Below are 20,190 nucleotides of genomic sequence, written 5' to 3' on the forward strand. Positions count from 1 at the left end.
AAAGAAGAAACCCCAACCTAAGTTTGCAGAAAAGAATAATATTGATAATACAGATCCCATGCATTCTACATGTACTTCCAACGGTTGTAACTTAGAGATTTTTGCAGCTTGTGTGAGATGTCTTGAGTTACTATGCTTTAGACATTTTGAGGAAAGTGATGAGTGCAAAAACCATACAGATAATTTAGAAAAATTGGAAACGCTCATCGAAGAGCCAAGAGAGCCAGAAGATTTTGTTACAGAAGGGTCTGCACGAGAATTTCCCTTAGAAAAACGGTACAAAATAAATAGACAGAAAGAAAGAAAACAAAGGAGAAACACTGGTCACGGCTATACACAAGAAAAGTCTTACAATTTAGTTGCTCCAAGAGAAATTAAAGACCGTTGCATTGGTAGATTCTGTGAGAAAACCAAGAAGTCTTGTAGTAAATTTACAGATGAAGACAGACAAAATATTTTCAAGTCGTACTATGCTATGGGTAGTCTTCAATTACAACGAGAGTTCATTGCAAGACACATAGTGTCAGGGGCAACAAAACGCAAAACTACAGTTGGCGACAGTCGTAGAGCACAGTCAAAACAGTATTTTTTAACATTAAAAAATGAAAAAGAAGCAGTGTGCAAAAAGTTTTTTCTTAATACTCTTAGTATTAGTGAACGAACAGCAAGAACAGCTGTTGGAAAAGTAGCAGAGACAGGTGTTTTAGAACCAGAAAAGCGTGGAGGAAGACAGGAAACCCTAGCAGCTAGAGATGCAGATATTCGTAAGCGAATGACCGATCACATCAACAGATTTCCAAGAGTAGAAGCGCATTACTGCAGGGCTAATACAACCAGAGAATTTCTACATGATGATTTGAATATTAAAAAAATGTTTAACCTTTACCAAAGTGAAGATCCCAACGCCAACAAGGGCAGCATCGGGTTATACAGACTTATTTTTAGAAGTTTAAATTTAAGTTTTCATCATCGTAAAAAAGATATGTGTACTCTCTGTATGACTTACAAGACAGGCGATGGAGACACAAAGGACAGAATTAAACAGAGGTATGACCAACACATTGCGGAAAAAACAAAAGTTAGAGCAATAAAGGAAAGGTGTAAAGCAGCAGCAATTGAAAACAAAACTAATGTTTGTTTAGTATTTGACCTTCAGCAAGTAATCTTCTTGCCGAAAACCAACGAGAGCGCCGTATTTTATAAAAGACGCTTATCAGTGTACAACTTTACAATATACGACTTGGGAACCAAGGACTGTCATTGTTTTACTTGGAATGAGTCAATAAGTAAAAGAGGTTCATCTGAAATTGCTTCTTGCATATTCCTCATGCTTAAGGAGCATGATAAAAACAACGTAGGCAAAAAAGTGACTTTGTTTGCTGATGGCTGTTCTGGCCAGAACAAAAATAGTATTCTGCCTGCAATGTTCCTTTACTTTTTGTTCAATAGCTCTAACATTTCTGAAATTAGTTTGAGATTTTTTGAACCTTACCATGGTCAAAATGAAGGTGATGCTGCTCACAGTGCGATTGGCCATGCCATAAATCAAGCAGGCGATCTGTTTGTTCCTTCCCAGCTGGTACCAATAATTAAACTCGCCAGAAGGGCGCATCCTTACATAGTCCATCAAATGGAAACAAGGGACTTTTTGGACTTTAAAAGACTCTCCAAAGAACTGCGCATTCTCACCATTCGAGAGGATAACGAAAAAGGACAACCCATAAATTGGCCTAACATGGTAGAGTATGCTTTTAAGAAAGACCATCCTACAACAGTTTTTTTCAAGAACAGCCATCTTGATGAAACGTACAGGTCATTTACTTTAAAACGTGATGCTGACAAGAACCTGAAGATGCCCCTAGATCGTCTCAACGTTCTACCGCAGGCTATAACAAAAGAAAAGTTCAAGGATCTGATATCACTTTGCGAAGGACCTACTCCCGTTGTAAGGGCTGCAGAGTTTCAGAACTATTACAGGTCCTTACCTAATTAACTTTTCAAAGATTGTTGTCTAGAAGAGATGAAACTTGAATATCGTTATTAGTGTTTCTTCTTTGTTATTGATATTTTATCAATCAATATTATTTAGTTAAGATAAGTTTTTTTATCATTTTGTATGGTTTTTAAAGCTAAACAGTACTGTTTTTATTGAAATTGACATCAGGTTATTTTATTTTACTTTTTTTTAAAACAAATTTTTTATTTTATGAAACCAACAAAGTTGAGTATCACTAAGTGGATATTGTAGTTCTGATAATAATTATTTTGCCTAGTTTTTGTTGTTTAGAAATTTTTGTTTAAGAGTGTAGATTTTTCAATGTATACATGTTAGTTTCACTATAGTAAAAATTTTTATGTAAGCAGTTTTCAAACCTCTACTTTTTTAAAACCATAACATATTATGTGAAGCTACTCGATTAAAATTTTTTTTTAATAATACACTGTGTGAAGAAGGCCCAATAATTAATGCTGAGTGATTGAGTTATTTACTGCTAATATGATATACTTTCCTAATAACCTTTAGTGTTTGTACTAACAAACGATTTGTATTGTTATAAGTAATAAAACTTGAACATTTTTCATTATTTAAATGTTTTATTTCGCGGCGTAACTCTGCAATGAATGAAAACAACAAAACACGAAGTGGCGTAACTACAACATTTTTTATATTTTATTATAAATCTTAAAATATAAATTTGTAATAAATAAAGTAATTATAGGTAACCCAAGTCAGACATCTTAAATATATATAAAAAATTAAATGAAGGGTTTTCTAGTTTGGGATTGTGCGGTATAGCACTTCAAACATAGGTGCTTTTCTTATTTTTGCTCTCCTGAAAAGTTGGCATTTTACAGATACGCCACTTCGTGTTTTGATGGTCGAACTGTGAGACAAAATTACGAAGAATAGAGTGGGACCCTGTTCTGTTTCCCAAATATTTTCAACAGTTTTCAATGTTTTATTTCATAAAAAACGGCTGTAACCAGGGGCGCAACAACAAGGGGGGGGGGGGGCGGGTAAGGGTATTTTGTCCCCCCTCTGAAACCTTGAAGTGGGGGCAAACGGGGGCAAAGAAAGTGCTGTGTAATCAATTTTTAGATAATAAAACTTCTTAAATAGCACCATTTTCCACCTTGAAATACAAATTTTCCCGGGGGAGGACCCCCGGACCCCCCGCTTCAATTGGGGGGGGATCGATGATTCTTTATAAAAAGGTATATTGCCCCCCCTTTGGAAATTTAGATGTTGCGCCCCTGGCTGGAACCAATATGGCGTCAATAGATTCTTTTATCTCCCAATTATCATTACAAAATCAGTACTCGCCAGAGATGCGTAACATCTGAACTCGTGAAAAGAGCAAATTCATGTGTTTTCAAGTTGCAAATCCACTTATAATACGAAACTCGGACACGATTTTTAACGTAGAATTTTTTTTTTTTTAAATAATGCCGAGCGTGATAAAAATACGCAAATTGTGTTCAAAAACATTTCCGCCGGTGCAACTACGCCGACTATCGAAACGTTCGATTAGCAGGCCGAAAATTTTTAAACTAGTATATAATGAAACGGCTCCGACAAACGAAGCGAAAAATACCAGGGGAAAAAAAATACTAAATTCCGGGTTTGGACCTGATTTCCGACAAGGAATTTTACTAAAATTCTGCCCATGTTGTTAAAATTAATTTAACAGTTAATACCATAAAGTTGCCCCATATGTTCGTGAACTTTAGTTCGCGTCATCAGGCCACAGATGGCAGCATCGTGGTTACGCATTTCCGTTCCAATCGACTTCCGTTCCGTACACGAAACTACTCCCACCAAATGCCGTATACGCTAGAGACCGGAAAAATTCGCGAATTCATTTCGCGATAGGCTAAAATACAAATAGTTGTACCTCAGTGCTGCCTCTGCTATTGGCTCACAACTCACCTGGATGACTCTGGGCCAATGAGAAACACCCGACCAAAGCTTTATCGAATCACAGGCTGCTACGTTGGGATGTCTCACAAGACAGCAGCCAATGAGTGGATCACATTTGACCGAGTGTACGTAGAACCTTTGAATATATATACTGTATAGAAGTCGCCAGCCCAGGTTAAAATTTCTAATACGGTTTTGAGGTAGTTGGTTAATTCACCGCCGCAATCGCCACCATCTCTAGGGCATCGACTTGTGGTGGTCCCTAGCGGACAAGTGTCGAACTCTTCAAACACCCCTTCCCCCTCCCGTTGAACGATCTTGAGCTGCAGTGATTGATGGGTAGGGGGTGCGGGGAATGACAGCGGGCGACAGTGCTGCGCTCTAACGTGTAAATAACAACCTAAGACGATACAGGGCGTTACGGCAGCGCACTGCAGCGGTGAAGTTCCCAAGCTGCTCATCATACGCTTCTGAAAAACGTAGAGTAAATCCTATCCACTCGCGACTTCTATACAGTAGGTATATATATTCAAAGGTAGAACTTTGAAGTTCATCCTGCAGGTCATTGAACCCGCGAATTTTTCCGGTCCCTACGTATACCGAGAGCTGAGATTTACAAGTAGGGGCCGAGTAAAGGCCTTAAAACCCGAGGCGAGAAGCGGTGAGGCTGAAACACGACTGAAAGCTACATGACGCGACGTGACGTGGTCATTGTGTGAACCGTTTAGTACTTTATTGTTCGTCGCCGCTTCGGCCTGTCCGCTGCCTTCCCCCGCCTCCCCAACCCTTCCCACCTCCCCCACAACATACGTGGCATGCCGTGTCGCCTCTTTTTTTCTCTCTCCCCCATTCATTTTATTGTGGTCCCTTCGGCGGCGTTGCCAGACTTCCCAACGCATCACCGGGGCGACACCGCGCGCTAATTAATATGCATCACCGCCCCCCATGCTGCACGCCAATAAATATGCGTTGATCGACCTTAACCGATGTAGAGACCTGCAAAATTCGCGGATTCATTGACCTCTAGGATAGACTCCACAGTCCTTTAAATACTCGCGGAAATGACACCTTGTTCATTGGCTACTGACGCGTGAGACGTCTCAACTAGGCTGTCCGTAATTCGGCACTTTCTTGGTTTAGTGTTTCCCATTGGCTCTCAGTTCCCCGGATAAAATGTGGGCCAATCGCAGAAGCGGTACGAAGGTATAGTTGTTTTGATGCTAGCCTATCGCGAAATGAATCCGCGAATTTTGCATGTCTCTACCGATGAGAATGAGTCTGAATTCGACCGAAGATTAATCACAACAAAGAAAATTGAAAAAAAAAAAAAAAAAAATGTATACGATTTAAGCTACGGCCACACAGGACGCTATGTTCGCTATGTTCGCGATGTTCGCTACGCGAGTTACAAACACAGCCATTTGCATCTCAGGTGTCACTGGCAACACAACGCTGTGTCCGCTACATGTTCGCTATGTTCGCTATGTTGGCGACGTCGCCATGTGTTTGGGTTCTCGGCTGTTTTTTTTTCTAAAGCCTCGTTGATTTCGCGCATGCGCAGACAAACAAAAAACATCTGTTTTCGCGCGGTTATTGTGCTTTGCTTCTGCATCGCTTTATATGAAGTTTAATTTTTGCTCAGTTTTTGTTCTTTAATTAGTCAAGTCGACGGAATTTTTGATTGAAAGGTTACGAAAATATACATATACTTATATTGAATAAATCGATGGAAGAATATGTATATGTGCAGTACAATGCCTGGGAAATGATTCCAGGCGAATGTTATCAAACTGAGTTGTATTGATCATGAAATATTCCATAAATTTTGTTTTGTCCTCACTAGCAACTGCTTCATTAATTGATGAAATTCTTCGAATTCTTTTGTAGTTGAATTAAATACATGAACCCATTTCTTTTTTAGTTCACATACTGTTAGAGCCAGCAAAATATCATCGTCATGTTACTGAACAACAAATACAATGTAGGCATTGTATTAAAATCTTAGAAATGGCTCTTAAATAAAATTAATTACAAGAAAATTTAAAAAAAACTAATTCAACATGGCGTGTAAACCCGAGCTGTTAGTTGAAAGTTTAAAATTTGTATAAGCAATTAAACAATTATATAGGTAGGTAGTTAATGGTTTCTAGAATTTTAAAGACCACTTTATATTTCAATCGAGGCATGAATTGAAAGCAAAATATCGCTTGGCACGCAATCTTAAATTAAACGTTAACTCTTTTTGGTCTTTTGTAAATCGTTCATAAAGCATTATTTTTCCTTCAAAACCCTGATCAAATCACGTTTCCCAAGATTTCGGTAAAACCAAATTTTTTATTCGTTAATGGATTACGTCCTAAAAATAAAGGGTTTCACGATCAAAGCTATATGCGAACGGTTTATTAAAAACACTATCTGTCTAAAAGTTTCTAAAAACGATCAGGTAATTACTTATCAGTAGAGACCTGAAAAATTCGCGGATTAATTTCGTGATAGTCTAGAATCCAAAAACGTTTGCCTTTTTGCTGCATCAGTGATTGGGCTACAGTTTATCTGAATGACACTCGGCCAATGAAAAAAATTAACAAAAGAAGTATCGAATCACTAGCGTCCCAGTTAACAAGTGTCACGAGTCAAAAGCCAATGAGCAGATGTAGAGGATCGTGGAGTCTATCCTACAGGTCATTGAAATCGCGAATTTTTCCGGTGTCTACTTATCACATATTTACAGCCATTTAGAAATAATTAACCATGGGAAATATATGGATACCAGAGATCACAGGCTTACGCGCACATTGTCTCGAGTTGCTCGGCTTCTGGGTAGCAGCCGCGTCGAAGGCAAAGATATCACCGACGTTTCGGTCCGATGTTGCAGTCACCATCGTCAGGGAGCAGTTATCCATTGTTTTTTTAACATCTGCGACTGCATCATGGACCGAAACGTCGGTGATATCTTTGCCTTCGACGGGGATACACAGATAAATGTTTGTTTGTTTATATATTTGTTTATATTGTTTATATATTTGTTTATATGTGGCAAAACAAATATTTACTTGGTGGAACAAAATATTTTGTAAGTTTAACCGAACTCGGTAAGTAACAAAAATAATTTGTTACACCGAACCAAATATACATTTCAGTTGACAAAATCATTTTGTTGGGTCAACAGAATATTTCCTACTACAAAATATTTGTTTGAATTAACAAAATATATTTATTTCGCCATATATAAACAAATATTTTGTTGAGGCAAACAAACCTTTCTCTCAGTGTACGACCCAGAAGCCAAGCAACTACAATACATGCATATGTTTATAGTCACAAGCAAAAGTTACGTAGCTAGGTATCACACGCCGAGGTGGATACGTCATTTTCTTGTCATTACTATTGTTTATGACGATAGCTCTCTCGGAATTGTTGTTGGTCACAAATTCTCCCACCAGATATTTACTCATCTTTATTTTCGAGCTGAAAAAAACTTCCCGCAAGTAATTATAATTATGAATTTTTACAGCTATAAGGTAATTTTTTGGTGAATACATGTTGAGAAGATTTGAGACGAAACATTTAAATGCAAGAGAGTGCTATTGTGACATATTTACGGAGGAAAAAAAACCTTAGACGATAAACAAACGTAATGACAACCAAATTATATAAACATTCGTGGCGTATGAGACCAAGCATTAGGTCTTAAAATAGATCAACACAATACAAGTTCGGGGAACGCTTGAAAAATATTCTTGAAATTTACGCATCCCAGATGACAAATATTCCATGATTTAATTTTGCAATAGAGTTAAGGGTTTTTTCTTTGTGCTTTGACTTACAGTAGATATATTTTTATATTCACAAATAAAATCGTGTTGTTTTTTTTTTAGTATTCATTACAGTAGGTACTACAGGTAGGAAGCATTTTTATATGTTTCATTTCATGATGTATTCAAGGTTCAGTTGAATATAACATGAAATAAAGAAAGTGTAGAGAGAAATAGGCCAGCTGTGTGGATGGTGGGGCTTGAATGTCTGAAAATTGAAAATTAGTTAAAAAAATTTCAAGTCCGGGGAAATCAGAAAAAAAGATTATCGCAGATTTGTGTATACAGTATTTTACAGTACCTTTGTTTACGTTGTTAAGACCGGTATGTTTGTGCATGTATTTATTGAAACTTCCTTATGATCATACTAAAATAGTTTATTTTGATTAAATTTATTAATACTAGTTAAATATAAAGTGATAATGATTTCACTAGTTTTTAATTTAATTTAATGTTATGTTAAATATAAACTACTGAACATTTTTTTTTAATGGTGTCATTTGTTTAGCTTTGAGTACGCGAGAAGTACACAGATTCGTTTACACGCATACTTGCATACTTCACTTGCAGTTCGGATAGCACTCGTGCTACCACGTTCGGGGACAAAGTGAGATTAAGCATAATTTTAGACACAAGGAAGCAAGCTACGTTATAAAGGGACAGAAAATAATTCCGCAGTTAGCTATGCCAAAAATGAAATATAAACGTAATAAACAGTTGATTGCACGCTACAAATGTGGAGTGTACCCAAACGTAAACCATTTTTTCCTGCATAAATATTTAACAAATATGTAAATTTTTTTTTTTTTAATTTAGTTTTGTAAGGTTTCCGTTTTGCGGTGCGATACGACGAAATTATAAATAGAATTTTCATCTTGCGGGCCGTTGGGGGGCGTATGTTGTCTAGGTCAGCGGTTCCCAAACGGTGGGTCGCGACCCACTAGTAGGTCGCGGAAGGCTTACAGGTGGGGCCGCGACTCGATCCTTAAACCATCAGAAACCATCGAATAAACCATCAGGAAAGATAAGAAAAAACGAAACAAAATCGAATTGTTAAATTGTTAAATAAATAACGGTTTTGCTACAAAACAATTTTCAAATCAGAACACAAATGGTTTATCAATAATAAATCGGTATCTTAAAAAAAAAAAGCACACACACATATATGCAATATGTTATGGTAAATTATATATACATGAGGAAGGGATACAATACAAATAAGGTTTTTTACTCCACCATGGACTGACAGACCGTGGAGGTATTCCTATAAGGAAAGGTGGGTCGCCAGCTGACAAAGTTTGGGAACCACTGGTCTAGGTGACGTCACTATGACCTCGTATTTAATTGGCTGCTGAGCGTGTTGGGGGCCTGTCGTGTCAGTTTTTAACGAGAAAATGAAAATGAAAATCAAACGTGAGCGCGCGAGACCACAGCAGCACGCGCGCTGTTGTTGGGCGTACACGTGGCAACGCTGCCTCTCCCCACCTCCCTCTTGATCCACCAGCGGAGAACGTCGTCGGCTCCGGCGAGAGAGTGTTTCCAGCGGCGGCCGCCAGGCGGTGTCGCGGTCGGGGCCCCTCGTTTCCCCTCCCTCGCCCGAACCCTTCCCCCTCTTCTTTTCAAACCTTCCCCTACCCGGGCGCTGCCACACTGGCGGCAGATGCCGACGAAGCCTGGCCGTTCGCTCTTCAGTGCAGTACGCGGAGGCAGGGCGTTCGCTTCGTGAGTCCGTTCCGTGTAGGCGTCGTGCTGGGAGGGTTCTTGTTTTTCGAAGTGCGCGGAGAACAAAAGAACGGGAGAGTGTGTGGTGTTTCACGCGTGCCCCGCGCGTCATGACGTCTGGCCTCGTCTGTGGTTCTTCGCCGTCGGCGGGAGAGGTCGACTCGTCCAGTGGCGGAATCCAGGCGACGCCGAAGTGATGCGCCGGAAACGCGACCAGGCGTAACTCTCGCTTGTTGTGGTTCCTTTCCCGCAAGGTGAGCACACGTCTGTCTTTACGTGAGAGGAGCAGGGGGGGGAGGGGGGGTGAGAGATACACGAGGATGCTGCGGAGATGCGAAGCCGAGACCGCTTGGTGAGTTGAGTGTTTTGTCTTTGAAGTCGACACGGGGCCAGCTTTGGTTTGTTCTCGAATCCTGTCTCCTGAGGTTATCACAACACAAGACTAATTAATGCCAGGTCTCGTTGGAAAACTTATGATTAGGGGCATGCAGATTTCGCGAAAAGATTTCGAGACTGTCTGAAAGTTAAAATACCATAGCATCGTCTGTGTCTCGTGATTGGGTGAGTTACTTTAATATCAATATCGATTGTTTCAACACCAATCACAGTGAGTCATTGCGGAAGCAAACGCGTCCTGAGTGGTTCGGACAAGGCAACGACTTCTCTCGCAGACGTCCGCCAAGCACAAGGAAGAAACCGCTGGTGCGTGTATGCCTTGTTGCAGTCTAATAAGTGTTCAGATCTTTTCGCGAAAAATGCCCGCCCCTACTTTTTATCATAATTAGAGGTATGCAAATTACGCGAAAAGATTCCGATAATAGCTGAAAGTTAAATCACTGTAGCATCGTCTTGTGTGTTTCGTGATTAAGTGAGTTTCTTTCGTCTACGCGTTGAGTGGTACAGCACCAATCACAATAATTCAGTGCGGCAGCAAACGCGTTTTGAGTGGTTCAGACAAGGCAACGAATTCTCTCGCATGACGGCCGCCAATCACAAGGAAGGAAACCGCTGGTGCGGGTATACATTGTTGCAGTCTAATGGGCGTTCAGATTTTTTTCGCGTGAAATGCCTGCCCCTAATGATAATTCAGTGTTACATCGCAATTTTTTTTTGTTACTTGGATTATCTCTTACGTACTTATTTCAAACGGCAAGCATCATGTAACACATGATCAATGTATACATACGTGATGCGTGATATGGAACCATGCGTGGTGGTTATTTCATTTTTTTCTGTCATTTCTATTGTAATGTCCCTTATCACGATTCCTCTCGAAATTTTTCTCAGCGGATCTCAACCAAAAATATCATCTAAATGGCGATAAAACGTAACGCAAGCGTTCATAATCACGATATCGATGGTAAATATCTGGCGAGAAAATTTTTCACTCGACAACAAATGCGTGTGAGATAACGTGATCGATTAAATTAAAAATAAAATGATTTTTCTAATAATGGTGATGGCAAGATAATGGTATACTAGCAAAACTCGACTAGTGTTACCAAGCCGTCAAAAGAACTCTTGCTTCTCGCTGCTTACGATATTAACTGACGTGTTTCCGTCGGTTGCCTGCCATCATTAAGTCACTACTTAATGCTTCATACTGTAGCGACCGAAAAAAAATTCTTGTAAGCTAGCTCAGCGATCTCGAGGTAATGAAGAAGGAAACGGTATGCGAATGTGTTTTTTGATGTGTGTATTAAGTCGGTAGGTCCCTTTCAATGTCATTATTTTACATTTACGTTCCATAGCGACTTTTTTAAGTGGCATACTGCTCAAAAATTAAAAAAAAATACTTCCAGGTAATTATACAAAACGTATGCACTATATAATAGTTTTGTTCATGTCGGCCACTCAAAAAGTCTAGTTTAACATAGAATGGGATTTACACCCGTAACGACAAAGTCGCGGGTGTAGCTACGTAGCTACGCTTCGTCTTAGAATGGCCGTTACGTTGATCTGTGCGTCCTGTTCGAAGATATCAACCTAAACTTGGCTCACTCGCCGACCTTTCATATTGCTCTGATTTTATGACAGAGGTCAGACGAAAGATGTACTCTGGGAAAAAAATGTCTTCATTATTGAATTGTTGGGAAGTTTGTTGAAAAAAAGTTTACCCTATATCACTTTTGGGAATGGGCGTTGATCCTGGCGAGGGGTGGGCGTACAGTGGACTTTAGCCCCTTCGAAATTACGAAGTCCCTCACTGAGGGGCCTCACATGTCCTTGCATAATCTCGACGGCGAAACAAAGTTGCTAAACGTAAACCGTTAAAACTTATGTTTTGCCGAAAAATTTTTTGTTTTGGTACATAGGCGGCTAACATATGGCGTCGGCTTACTTCTAAAACCTCGTAACTCCATTTCAGTCAATTTTACAGAAGAACTTATTGAGCTTTTGGAGCACGGTTTCGACTGACAAAGATACGAGGTTTTTATAATTTGTGAATAGAAAAGAGACTTAAGTAGAGTTGACTTACGAGGTTTTATCAGCATATGCACTATGAAAAAAAAGAAAGAAAAAAAACACCAAACACGTCCGGAATATAAAACTGGGAAAATCTGGACTTAAGAGGTTTTAGAAGTAAGCCGACGATGCGCAGTGTACAACGTACAAGCACCCTATCCAGAAATGATTTGTGTCGGTTTAACTCCACGCGCTCCTCTTTTTGTATAACAACCGAGTGTGGCATGAGAGACGGTTGCTTAAAAGATTTCCACAGAGCCTTTAAGTTAACTACCGTCTATTCGCGATTGCATCTTTAATCGTTCGTATTATTATGTCTGGAAGACCTAATTCAAAACTCTCGCTTTATAGATGTCAGTCAAAAAATATGTTCTAAGTATGAGATAGTGTATTCTCCCCTCTCTCCCAACCAACTTTCTTCCAGAATTATTAGTTTTTAATATGCTTTATGCTTTAATAAATATGTCGACTTACATTTAATGACATAATTTACAGTCACAGTAAAGACTCATTCCTAGCTGTTGTACTTAACGTTTTACATTAATTTTAACAGCGCTCATGTAAGTGTATTAACTTGAAACACATCACGTGAACTTATTAAATTTTCGTCATGCTTTGAATGGGTTTTTATTTTTTTATTTTTTTTTTTCGTTGGCACCAGACATGTTAATTCCGGCCCCAATCCACCTCTTTTCCTTTGTGGGAAAAACTTGAGGTAGTAGTTCGGTGCACCAATGTTTGTTAACGCGTCGAAAGAGAATGTTTGTATGTACGGTGTGTGATGTTTACGACCATCTGGGAACAGAGGGGGGGAAAAAAAAGGACGGGAGGGGGAAAAAGTAGGGGAGACGAGATTGCTGTTGTACAGAAACAATTGGATTTTTTTTTGTATACGTACGTGTTAGTAGCTAGCTCCGACCAAAAAAAAATAAAGAGGAAACACTCGAGAGGTCGATGACCCCCTGGTGTTTCGAAACAGATAACGAACAGGCCGGGGCGCGGGGCAATAAATCACCCAACGATGGATTCTCTGGGCTGGGTGATGGGGGAGGGGGGGGGGGAGGTGAGGGATGTTTTCAGCGTGTAGCAGGTTGGCTGGCAGTGGGTCGATGCGCCGTGTTTACTGTAATTTTCAACTAATTCGAGGTCGCGCCCTCGTTAGGAAGCGATGTTCCGACACTTTTATTCCCCCCCCCCTTCCCAACCCCTACTTTTACAATCACCCTCGACATTCCCATGCTACTACGGACCTTTGGAAATTCGAAATAAAGCAGTAATTGCAATGTATACACTTGCTTCACGGCTAACAACGAAACGTATTTATTTTAACTATCGTGTAATATATATTTATACAGCGTAACTGAGGGAAAATGGGGTTTATAACTCGGTCCTTCAATTTTTCTTATTTTTTTTTTTAAAAAAGTTATGATATATTAAATGTTTTGTCATAAAACAAACAGATTAAAAATGTTATCTTTCCTCTTCCTCCATGGGGAAATTGGTTGGGTACGTGGCCAAATGGATGTTGTAAATGGATACGTGTAACACATTTTTGTAGTTAGTGGCCAAATGTATGTTGTAAAAATAATTAAAAACAATTTTTTACAGTTGAATGCCTACATAAAAGTCTTTTGTTGGGTTTATGACCGCGAAGAAAAAAAAGTTAATAACAAAGTTACGAACTAATACATATTTATGTATTCGTTAGTAGCTATAAACTGTATTTCAAGTACAAGCTGTAACGCGTGTTTTCAGAATAATTTGTAGACGTGAAACGCCCGGTAAATATTCGTGAAAACACCCAAGGCCTTGCACTAACTTTTATCTTCATTTCGCCGACATCCAGTATTACGGCTATCGCCCAAATTTCATAGTTAGTCCTGTGCAAAACGAGAAAACTGCAGAAGACAGCCTTGTGCTTAGAGGCGATAACGCGCTGGAAGCACCAGCGAGCGTCGCACTTATCATCCCGCCACACTAACACTGTATACGTACCTGACTTACCCTTCACTAATGTTAATGTCTTCGCTAGATGAAAATTTTGTAAGACATATTTTCTGTGTAGTTCCCGCAACGAATTTTTTTTTTTGGTATCCATCTAAAACAGACGTTTGTCAACTCCAAACGGTTTATATAGCTCTACAGTTTAGAAACTATTGTCTACATGTTACGGGTATGGGGCAGGATAGCCCGCTAACGTATCGGAAACATATACTCAATTATCAGTGCAAGCTGTGGGAAAGCCGTTGGTAGTTAATTCTGTGGTGTGACTTTCTCTAATTGTGCATCAGGGTGAAAAATGCCGAGTTAAACCACGCGTGTCATGTGCTAAAGTTGGAAAACGTCGAGCTGCGTGTGAATTTGATTTAGTGATTTCAAAACACAATCTGCGGAAGGATTTACTGAGCGGAGTTCGCCAGGTGTTGGTGATGCCTTTGTTCACTGATCGATCCTCGAAATGGCCAGATGGGTTTTTAATGATAATTTGTGGACATGAGCCAGTGCAAATCTACGTTTGTCTGCCACATTAAACAGAAAATCCATGGGATCTAAAAAAAAAAAAATCTCTACAGTAAACAGTAAAATGTCCATGTATGTCTGTATTAAATGTGATTGTGTATTACCGTTTTATAGGTATCGCCCGGATGCTATACTGCAGTTTTCACTGGATACTCGGTGCTATCCATTAAGTACTCGTTATTTTGCATAAATAAAATGTGTCTACGATAGTTATTTTAACACAGTGCATATTCCAATGCTGCTTATATGTTAAAATTTCCTACATTTTCTCTTTTCCCACAGTAAATTTACTTAGTAAATAACTTAAACATTTTTATGAATCATTAGTACCAGGGTTGGCTGATATAAACCACAATTGTTTAATCAAGTGGTTTTTCAAATTAAAAATACAAATGTTTTAAGTATTCTTAAATTTTATGTATTAATAAATTTTGTTTTAATGTATTTTTAAATATTATGTATTTATAAATTTTAATGAAAAGTCTAATTGTACTCTAATAATAATAGTTTGCTCATTAATGTGTCTTGTGATACAGGAAGAAATAATTATAAGTGCTAATCAAGATCTTAACATTTTAATTTTATGAATAAGTTGTAAATTATACCCAGTTAAATACTCCTATAAAATTAAATTAATAAATAATATTAAAAGGTGTAAAAAAAGAAATAAATTTATTATTTAAAAAATCCTAATTGTAGGAAATCCCTGATTACTGTAAATCCCCTTTCTATGGAGAATACTTTACATGAGGGGAAATACAGGTAAATATCTTACGTCGCGACTTTTCCGAAACAAAAAACGAAAATACCATCTTCCAACACTAGACACGTTCCTGTATTTACCATGAAACCAGTGTAATAAATTCCTACTATTTTATGAAAATCCCAGTTTTTACATTATCATTATTTAAAAATAATCATTGCTGTGAATTTTAGCTCTTCAAGTTGCTTGCAGAACTGTGACTTAAACAGTTTTTAACATATATGTATACATACATGTGTTTATAATAAATATTAACATATTACTACATAATACTACATAATCGTTGTCTTGTAAGCGGGTAGCAGTATGATGTGATGATTAGTTAATCTTTGACGCCCGCTGTAGGTAATATAAGCCTTTGTTCGCGTTGCCTGCATTATTTGCAAATCAGGTCACCGTATCTGAAACCAAACAGAAACAAGGCTATCTTGCTCTCGGAAGTAGTTTTGAAATAGCTTCACCCACATAGTTCTACTGGTAGATGTAAAGGCCTTTTGGCACAGTCTGTAAACTTAAAACACGTGGTTTAACGTTTTGGTCCGACAACAATTGAAACCGCATTACACAATACAGACTTTTAAGTTCGATGTCACAAATTCACCAGTGTGAACTTGAAATCCCGGCGGACAATAAATATAATTTAATAATTTCAAGCAAAAAATTCCTTGTATTTAAATCATGTCTCCCACTCAATGCCTCATGAACAAATCTGCTGCTATAGCGTTTCTCATCCTTTGATTGCAGTGTGCATTTTAATGGAAATTCGCTTTCTCTTTCCAGTACACAATGTGCTTTGTTGCCAGATATACCCAAAGAGTACAAAAGTTTTAGACACAACTTTATGATGTAATAAAATATTTTTAATTAAAAAAATATATCTAAAAGGAAAATTTTGAATTTGAATTTGGGAAATCATTTTATTGTTGTATTTCATCAAGAGCATTATCTGATAATATTCAAATATTACTTTTAAGAAAAAAACATAACTTTGTGTCAACCTTTTCTATATAATATTTTATGTCATTTAATATTATTAAAATGTGCAATCTGACCTCAAGACTTAAACTTAACATTTAAATATATTTTTTCGAAATCTTAAATCAAGAGTCGTGGTCAAAGAGAGATTGCGGTCAGTTGTGAAAGAAACAGGATTGTATATTCAACTCATTAACTTTATCATGCATATTGTATTTCTATACAGTCTTTGCTGAAATCCATTTGTGATGGTGCTGGAAGTGTGGTGTAGGTACTTTGTATTTAGTTTCTAGACTTTTTTGTCCTTGTGTGAACAGTGCCAAGACATAGAAGAATCCGTGAGTTGTGACTGTTATTGCCTGTTTATGGTAATTGAAAAATAAATAATAGTTTGAAAAAACTAAAAACACGCTTTTATAGAAAATCCAACTAAAAAATAGAAAATAAATTTTAATGAATTTGAATTAAGAATAGTGTAAAAAATTTTAATAAATATAAATGAATAATAGTGTATATAAGAAAAAAATGTATTTTATTTAAAAAAAAAAAAAGCGTGGGGTGCGTTTTAAGATATTATCGAAAAGATAATCCTTCTACTCATATATGTCAATAAAAGTTTTATAACTATTGACACCATGCACCCCACGCTAATATAAAGCGTGTAATAACAAAAAACTTAGCATGTCAGGCGAAAAGTAAAGGAATTATCAAACAGGAACGTTGCTAGGTAACGACCGGCCGTTTCCTCTTTCCAATATGGCAGTCATCGATCTTTTTTTTTTTTTACGACACTAATAAAGGGTACCGACATTTGATAGAGTGTGTAGTAATTAATAATTTTAATACACAGGGTTTATAATGGAATATTTCGACTTAAGTTTTGCAAACCAAATAAAAATATGTGTAACTATAACAAAATTATATTTATCAACAAAGCAAGAAAGCTATGTTACATATTGAAGCAGTCGTCTTATTAATTATTTTCCTGCATGATTGAAAAATAAATATTTAAAATTTTATATAAACTATTTTTTGCATAAAATAAGATTACAGGTTTGTAAATTACCGTTGTTATAAAGAACTTTATGGTTATACCGTTGTTATAGATGGTTATTAGCGTTCATGCGTCATGCATTCTGGTAGAGTGACATTTACACCCGTTGTACTTAACTGCACCTACGCTTTTTTCCCCCACTAAAACCTCGTGGGCAGCAGTTGCAAAAGCCACAGCCCACGAGAAATAAAGCCGTGAAGAAAGCGACCTGTCCGAGTTCACAAGTAGGTGCAGCCATTACAGTAATTCAATTTGAAAATCTTTACCAACCTTAGTAGCAAAGACATTCCATTCCAGTTTCTGTTGTGCATTTCGTTTCGATATTGTGCTGCAATAGAGTATGCGGTTCCTCAATCTTTCCATTCCGTACGTTTATTTTTTTAATAGTAGAATCGCATTATATTTTTTAAATCTTCTCTGAAAGTCGAAGTGTACTACCTACTTCGTTAGTAGGCCTATAATGAATGTATTTTTTTAATGTAATAGTTTATAAACACCAACATGATTTCGCAAATAGAATGATTAGTTTGCTACGACGTTTGTGGCCATCTTTGGCTTACGATTCGCCAACCAATCTGTTCAAAAACCTTGAACTGAGGATTTCTTTACAAAATGCACTCCAGCCACGATGCGTTCAAATAAACATTTGATGCAAAGTTGTTATTAAAGGCATTACATAGAATGCACTAGTCATGAATAATGAAAAACCTACATGTTCGTAATTAAAAGAAATAGGTACAAGAATTTTTCTGTTTAAGTGATACAAAATAAGTAGGTAGGTACTTGCCAAATTCGTTGCTGTCTAAAACGGCCATTATAACTGTGGCGATCTCATGTGAGAGATAAAGGGGGTTATTCTTCCCCCCCCAACCCAAAAAAAATATATTTAGGTACCTAACCCCCTAAGGTCTTCCAAACAACCGGGTGGATAAAGTATAATCTATTCGAGGCCGCAAATGGCATCCGAAGTTGGTTAAATTTAAAGTATTTTAGGTAGAATATGTGTGAAATTGGTTTAACAGTTTCAGTTTAAATGTTTTTTTAGTGTATCCTTTTGCAGACATTTTTGTTATTTCTCTTGTGCTTTGAGTAGCCTATTTTATTTGTTAAATTAGTACTATAAAATTCAGATAAAACCATAGTTTGAATTATGACTTATCAATATTCGTTAACATAACTTTTTAAGAGGCTAAATAAATGTTTTTTTTTCCAAAAAAAAATTTGAAATCCGTTTTTAATTGAGAGGTATTCCATATTACCATGACCACTTCGCCGCTACCCTATTGCTTGAATCTGTGTGTGAATGTGCGAGTGCCTGGTTTTAATGTAGTAGCGCCTATTTTTTTTGATACTATGTATGTCTATTGCTTAATTTTTAATTACTTTAAATTAGTTATGGTTGAATCTTTTGTAATAGTTAGAGACCGGAAAAATTCGCGATTTCAATGACCTGTAGTATATACTCCATGATCCTCTATGCACGCGGGAAAATTACATCTGCTCATTGGCTACTGACTCGCGACACCTGTTAACTGGGACGCTCGTGATTCGATACTTCTTTTGTTGAAAGTTTTTCATTGGCCGAGTGTTATTCAGATAAACTGTGGCCCAATCACTGATGCAGTAAAAAGGCAAACGTATTTTGATTCTAGACTATCACGAAATGAATCCGCGAATTTTTCAGGTCTCTAGTAATAGTTAATATTTGAACATTAAGTTAAAATTTTAATTTGTTCTCTTAATATTTAGTCAACATCTGCTTATATCATGCTTAATTTTTAATATTCCACTATTTGATGTAATTGCAGAAAAGTGGTTAAGTGTAAGAAAAGGCGTACCGCCTTAACTTCGCCACCAATAAAGACGATAAATAAATAAATAAAAAAATAAAATAAACCCGCCGCTCATCCGCCCCTCCCAGAACTTGAAGCAAGACACGCCACTGCATCAAGCGAATGCTCAGCACTTTCTGACTTTTTCCCGTTGTAGTAATTTTTTTTTTCCTTTGCTCTGGATATGATAAAACATTAATTTTCGAGAAGTCGGACTTATCAACCCTATTTTTTTTTTTTCAATACCCCCCACGATATTCGTACCGCGTGCCCATAGTCACTTTTAGAGCAGATACTCGGGCTGTAGACAAGAGAGATGCTGGGAGGATCAGAGCGATAGGAATGAAGTGCATGTAGGCAGTCACGAGACGAGACAGTATCAGGAATGAGAAGGTGCAAGCAAGAGTAAAAGTATAGGATTTGATTGAGATCGTAGATTAAAGCAAGATTGAGATGGTATGGCTTTGTCCAAAGAATTGGAAGAGAAAAACTGCCAAGGAAGATGAGAAGTACACAGGAAGAAGGCCCCAAAGAAGACCAAGAAGGAGTTGGGAAGAGCAGATAGTTAAATAGGAAGGAGTGCAGGATAGAGGATGAGACTGGAATGAAATGAAGGCTGATGAACTTTGGAGGGACAGAAGAGTAAGCAGTCAATTTAATTTGCTGACCCGTCCACAGGCTGGAAGAAGATGGTGATGATTATGACGAACCACGCTAAATACAGACAACATCAGCACCCAGTCTGTGGTTGTAGAAGACGTAATCCTTAAAAAAACAGACGAAGATGTGCGGGAAAATATTTGGCAACCCGTCGTTTTTCGCAATCTGTTGATGCGGGAGTTATAACCCAGTTAGCGGATCGCTAACGACCTCGGTATCCTGGGGTCGGACAGAGTATCTTGGTTCTATGTATGTACTCAGCCGTTCGCATCCCACCTCCCTTTCTCTCTCCCCCCCCCCCCCCCTCCTCATCACTCAAGGCACTTCAAATCCTTGACGTGACATTGACGTGTACGTGGCTATTAATAATAATAAAAAAATTATCGTGTCGCCCGTCGCCTTCGGGAGCCGGAGCTAAAAAAAAAAAAAAAAAAAAGGGCGTTGATCGATGGTCGACAAGC

At 37.8% G+C, this 20,190-nt stretch overlaps 1 protein-coding gene across 1 annotated transcript in view; it reads left to right on the forward strand.

Moving 5' to 3' along the window:
• The first annotated feature begins 9,400 nt into the window (after positions 1-9,400).
• LOC134539099 (slit homolog 1 protein) overlaps positions 9,401-20,190 on the forward strand; it is a 226,227-nt gene continuing 215,437 nt past the window's right edge. The window contains exon 1 of the mRNA XM_063380829.1: positions 9,401-9,713. The gene's annotated coding sequence lies outside the window, so the exon portion shown is untranslated. The remainder of the gene's footprint in view (positions 9,714-20,190) is intronic.

The sequence above is a fragment of the Bacillus rossius genome, chromosome 14, assembly GCF_032445375.1.
Source record: "Bacillus rossius redtenbacheri isolate Brsri chromosome 14, Brsri_v3, whole genome shotgun sequence".
Classification (NCBI taxonomy): Eukaryota; Metazoa; Arthropoda; class Insecta; order Phasmatodea; family Bacillidae; genus Bacillus; species Bacillus rossius.